Source organism: Anastrepha obliqua, chromosome 2 (genome assembly GCF_027943255.1).
Source record: "Anastrepha obliqua isolate idAnaObli1 chromosome 2, idAnaObli1_1.0, whole genome shotgun sequence".
Classification (NCBI taxonomy): Eukaryota; Metazoa; Arthropoda; class Insecta; order Diptera; family Tephritidae; genus Anastrepha; species Anastrepha obliqua.
This window is the reverse complement of record NC_072893.1, coordinates 50,637,629-50,643,972: the sequence shown is the minus strand read 5'-3', so window position 1 is coordinate 50,643,972 and position 6,344 is coordinate 50,637,629. Positions and strand designations below refer to the sequence as shown.

General features: G+C 37.0%; 2 pseudogenes; both read left to right on the top strand.

Annotated features, from left to right (window-relative positions):
• Positions 1-4,050: 4,050 nt before the first annotated feature.
• On the top strand, positions 4,051-4,234 carry LOC129239923 (U2 spliceosomal RNA; annotated as a pseudogene).
• A 534-nt stretch (positions 4,235-4,768) lies between these two features.
• LOC129239863 (U2 spliceosomal RNA) lies at positions 4,769-4,952 on the top strand (annotated as a pseudogene).
• Positions 4,953-6,344: the final 1,392 nt, after the last annotated feature.

Below are 6,344 nucleotides of genomic sequence, written 5' to 3'. Positions count from 1 at the left end.
AACAACTTCTGATCCGTAAAGACGATTGTTTCCCAGCCCGTACCTGCGGCCCGACGTTGGTGCGAGCGACATCTTTTGAGTCTTATTTTCTTGTTTTCATCCGTGAGCAGCTGGCATTTTTGTAGTTTATAAGGCTTAAGTCCAAGTTCTTTTTTTGCTATAAGGCGACGATTGATGCCTGTCTCACGAGGAATTTTCCTCATTGAGACTATAGAATTTCGTTGAACTCTTTTTTTGATGATTTTTTGGTTGTTGAACGTGTTAACAGCTCGTTTTCTTCCTCTTCCATAAAGGTCCTCTTCATTACCAAGCTCCTTAAGGGGTTACATGGGTTTCGTCGAGTAAAAAAAAGCTAATTTTAAATATTTTTTTCTACGTACATTATTTATTTAATTCAAACATTTTGCTGTCTTATAGATACATATTTAAAGAATATTTTCTGAAATTTTCAAAAAAAAAATTAAAACTCCTCCATTGTGACGTCATTTCCGGTGCCCCCTCGAAAAACAGGTGCGTCCGCGTTGTCAGCATAACTCCTGACAGGATCATCGAAAAAATGAAAAATCAAAAAAAAGTGTTTAGTTAAGATCATAAACTCGTGCTTGAACGAAGGAAAGAAAAAAAAAGTAAAAAACGGAATTTTGGCAGACATTTTTCCAAAAAAATGAAAATTTCGGTCAAATTTGCTTCATATTTTGTTTTTTTTAAAGAGTTGCAATGGAAAAAAAATCCTTCGTTCAAGCGCGAGTAAATTGTATCTCGAACATCTGTGTAAAATTTCATCAAGATCGGTTAAGTAGTTTTCGAGATCATTTGACAACCGACTTTGAAAACACGGTTCCGAGAAAAACGCGTTTAAAGTTTTGAGTAACAATAAAAGTGGCTCGGAGCGCACACCTTCCAAAGGCTGTATCTCCGAAACTGTTATTCGGATCGACTTGAAAATTTAGGATAATATTCTTGAGGCGTGGTAGAAATTAAAAATAATTAATAATAAAATCGATTTTTTGAACCTACGGAACCCATGTAACCCCTTAAATCGTTTGATTGCATGAGAAACCAATGAACGTGCAATTTCAAGCTTCCGTGCTATTTCTACAGCTGCTCCAACGTGGCTCCTTTAATTTGCGCCGGGTATGTACAGCCTCTTATAATAAACTGAAATCGACAAGACAAAAATTTTTCATTAAAATAAGTTATTCCGATGTGCACTTACCTATTTTAAATGAAAAAATTGAAAGTTTGAAGTGAAAAAGAAAAAACTACACCTTTTCTTTTATAAAATAATTGATTGAAACAATATTTTTAGTGTTAATTAATATAAAATTTGAGGTGCATGCAAAGGCCTATAAGTTAAAGAACTTCACTGTAATATAATATCTTAAGTTGATATGTTGATTACAGCGCGGAAAAAGCGCGATTAAAGTTTTCGCTCTTATTCATTTTTCGTTCGACGCTCATCACTTCACTGGCCTTAAAGCGAGTTTTGTAGACTTTCTATTACGCTTGAAAATATATTCTTTACATAAGAAATGAATTTTTGAAGCAAAAAAAAAAAAAAAAACAAAATGAAAAATTTGAAAGTGCTGTAGAAGCTGCCCCTTAAAGCTAGTTGTCAAATGGGTCACTGACTGCGGGCTATCTTTGAGTACTGCTCATTTTCTCCACATAACGAATGTACGATGCTTTTTTTTATATATGGGAAATTGCTTAACAACGACAAAGTAAAAAAAAAAACATTAAAAATTAAATAGAATTTTGAGCCACTTCAAGCTTATCCTTTATTATACTAAAATTTATTACGCTATACTCGTAGAACAGTGTACCCGACATTTTTTAATTTTTTTTTTTTTTGATGAATTTTTGTCGAAATTTTTAAAATATTGTGCACTTGTTTCAGTCTCGGTTTTTACCTTTTTTTATATGGATTTAAAGCAACGCCAATTCAAATTTGACTGGCTCACTTGGCACTGGCTTTCTTGGCTTCTGTATCGTTCATCGTCCCATTCTCTGGCGCTTATCTCTCTGTCATTGAGTGTGAAAAGTGTTGCTTAAGTCATACCTATGCTTGAGGAGTAAATTTGTTGGACAGATTGTTGCGGTGCTTGAGTGCTGCGAGAATGTTTAGTTGCGAATGTAAGAAAATTTTAGAAAAATATTTTTCTTGCTGTTAACCAAAGATTTCACGAACTGCGGATTCTGTGCTAAATTTTGCTCAAACAGATGTGATTGTGTTAAGTGGTATTGGATGGCCTTCAAACCAAGTAAGGTGCACAGTGGCATGCTTCAAGGCGATAGAAATAAGCGCCATCTCAAAGGGGAAGCAAAATATACTAACTCAACTTAAGTTGATTTTAATGATATGTTAACTTCATTTTCTGGAGCTGCTAATAATACAGGCTATTTGAGTTTAACCTATAGCGGCTGCTTTTAAAAAGCAGTTAAAGCAGTTGCCATAGAAGCTCATTGCGTTGCGTAATAGAAATTTGACAAGTTGTAACCATAAATGGATTTGAATCGGTAGTTCGTAAATACAATAAGTCTCACTAGCGAGATTTTGTCTACCCAGATCCTCGAAAAAGCGGTTGCTCAGTACGATGCATGTCTGCTGTCTGTCTCCAAACTCTATAGATCATACAAAAATCCTTGTGCGGGACTGCTTATAAGATGGTCATATGAACAAGAGTCCAATGGTGGGCTAGTACACCCGGGAGAAGCTGTGTTTTTGTCTTCGAGAGCTTTAGTTAGTTTATTCTAATTTCGGTTCCCGGCCACAGCAGCATAGAGGGAAACTGCTATGCTGATGAGCCGACTAGACAGGGGACCCTGGAGACAGTTTCATTGCAAGCAGGGAGGATTCGGGTTGCTTTGAGAACCTGTGGACCACTCCAGAAGAGATGTGACTCGCGTCACCTCAGAGAGCGCTGGGCTAGTGCGCAAACGTGGAAAGTCGCAAGATCTTTCTGGTCACAGGTGGATTGGGGGTTCTTCAGAGAACTTCTAAGGCTGACATAGCCGCAGGCCTCGAATTTGGTAGGTATCCTCACCGGACACTATTCGTTAGGTATCTATGCGGTGACACTTGGGATTGCTTCAAATCCTTTCTGCAGAAGCTGTCTGGAGTGTGAGGTGGAATCATCTCAGCACCCTTTTCTCAGCTGCCCTGCTCTTGTCGAGCCAAGGTTTAGACATCTGGGCTCTCACTTTGTTGCTACATCTGCGGATATTGTGGGCTTAAATATCAGACACCTGCACTTTGAAGCAAGATATACGAACGTTAATAGCCACTGTTGGTAGATAACCTCTAATCAAAGCTTCTCCTTCCTTTTCACATCTGTTTTGTGAAACCATAGCACGGATAAGGTTGAGATAACTCGGCCAAACACCAGGAAGACTTATGCACTCAGCCATATGAGGGATCTAACACACATCTTTTCTGCTATAAATTGATCACTCAAAATCTTATTGATGCTCGTCATACTAAAACCCAAGGATGTGTCAATCTCACTATATGGGACGTAACAGTCTTGCTCAATCTTTTCGTGCACAGGCTCGATATTTTCAGGCGTAACAATTTATTTTGAGTGAACTGCCATCACTACAAAAATCATTGTATAAGTTTTTTACGGTACTAGAGGCGGTCGCCGTAACCGAATGGGTTGGGGCGTGCCTGCCAATCGGAAGTGTCTATGCTCCAATCTTTGGGCATGAAACATCAAATGACAGAAAAAGTTTTTGAAGTGAAAACTTCTTTAGAATCGTTGGGAGTGATTTGAGGAAAAGTGAAACGAAAAAGCGACCTTCTTGGCTACGAAGCGTTATATTATATGTTGATATAAAAGTAGCGACGAACTAAATAAAAATAACTTTCATTTTTTCTTGTGATTCGAACCAAGGATTTTGGATCGGAAGCTCACATTGCTAGTCGCTCGGCTACCGCGCCATGTTGTCGTCGCTGGCCTAAAAGTTATTTAGTTACGAAGCGTTATATTATATGTTGATATAAATAATTTTTGTGAGCGTGTAATTCTCAAAAGTTTTATTAGGTTTATTATTTAAAATGTATTGACTAGGTAGTGTGGTTATCAGCTTAACATCTGATAGATCCTCCATCGGAGGACAACAAATGTTAAACTGATTTTTGGAAATGGGCGAAGTGTGTTAGGGGCTTCCTCCTTCTCTGCCACGGGTTGACCCGGTATTGCAGTACCGCCGGGATTTCGGCTTTGAATAAATACAAGAAAAAATATACTAATACATTTAGCTTTGGTGGGAAGAGCCATAAATTTTTATATGAATACATGTAGACGAAAATGGAATTTTTTTTTTGAAATTTGCATTGTAGGACATTTCTGATTATTTATTGAAAACAGTTTTTTGGTTTTCTATTTTTGGTTTAGATACTGAAAGTCAGTTTAAGTGAATCGGTTGGGAGTGATTTGGGAAAAGTGAAACGAATTACAACATATAAACGTAGCGACGAACTAAATAACTTTTAGGCCAGCACCGACAGTATGGCGCGATAGCCGAGCGGCTAGCAATGTGAGCTTCCGATCCAAAATTCTTGGTTCGAATCGCAAGAAATAAAATTTTTTTTTTTTTGAAATTTGCATTGTAGGACATTTCTGATTATTTATTGAAAACAGTTTTTTGGCTTTTCTATTTTTGGTTTAGATACTGAAAGTCAGTTTAAGTGAATCGGTATAAATATTTCGTACATTATTTTTTTTTTTGTGAGCGTGTAATTCTCAAAAGGTTTATTAGGTTTATTATTTAAAATGTATTGACTAGGTAGTGTGGTTATCAGCTTAACATCTGATAGATCCTCCATCGGAGGACAACAAATGTTAAACTAATTTTTGGAAATGGGCGGAGTGTGTTAGGGGCTTGCTCCTTCTCTGCCACGGGTTGACCCGGTATTGCAGTACCGCCGGGATTTCAGCCTTGAATAAATACAAGAAGAAATATACTAATACATTTAGCTTTGGTGGGAAGAGACATAAATTTTTATATGAATACAAGTAGACGAAAATGGAAGAAATTTGTAAGTCTGTTTCTTCGGTCCGTTTGGGTATTTTTTTTGACAACATCGAAACCAAAGCATTTGTATCATATTTTATCTATCATAAGCCACTCGTATCATTTGTTGAAATTGAAAACATTGAGGATGAATAATGATAAAATGAAGAAAATAAAATATGAACTTTATAGCAATATTATAATGAACCTATAATTATCTTGCTCCTAATACTGCTTTCGTCTTATTCTCTCTCAGTTTGTTTTACGGAAGGTTTCACTTCTATCAAGTCTAACCGTTAGACTGGTATTTTTTTTTTTCTGATAGCGGTCGCCCCTCGGTAGGCAATGGAAAATCTCCGAGCGTATTTCTGTAATGAAAAAGTTTATTTTTTTGCCGAGATGAAAGCTCTTATAAACAACACTAATATGGCTCACACATAAATCATTTTTAAAGCGTTCCTGCACTGAGTTCTAAACATTCATTTGTATGATTTTTATTGTAGAATGAGCTATACTTTTTGAAAAAATGTATGAAAATAAAAGTAGCAAAAGGAAAAACGCGAAAACGTGCATGTTTAATCCTTCGCCCCGTCACTGCCATCGTCCAAGCCTGAATTAAGCGAATGAGAGTCGCTAGCAAGTTCCCAGCAGCCGTGGAATGGGTTGGATCATATGTGAACATTTGAAAAATCTACTTATTCATACAATGCACGCGTGTTTCTATGATTATATATAACACAGAATTCGATTGAACTCATTCATATCGATATCCAGAGCTTCAATGGCACTCCAAAATGTTTTACATGCCAAGTGCTTTATGCCAACAAACATGCCGCTACGTGAGGGTAACATTTGCCAAAGCCACTTTGTCTCAGTCAAGTTAGGTCTGAGCCTGATTGGTTGCCCTTGGTTATCAATTTTAATGATGAATATTTATCAAGCTCATCAGCCACATTGATTATAACTCACTCACTTAACTAAGCTGCCGAACAATAAGGGCAGACAGAATCAAAGAATATCCAATAGCTAAGAGCGTTAACTATGTATGCTCCAACCTTCATCGTTTTCATCAACGACAACACCGGTGTCATTAATGTCGAGCAGGGTAATCCATCAGTATAATGAACCAAGTAAGTTGCTACATACTTTTGAGTGTCTAGTCACGGTAACCGTCATAAGCAGCACGAGTAGATAGATGTGTGTGTGTGTACAAGGATGTATGATAGAAAATTTTGTGAATACGATAATTATGCCTGAATATGTGTGTATGTGTGTGTAAGTGGCACGTACACATTACACAATAGCTAAACAAAGATTGAAGTACT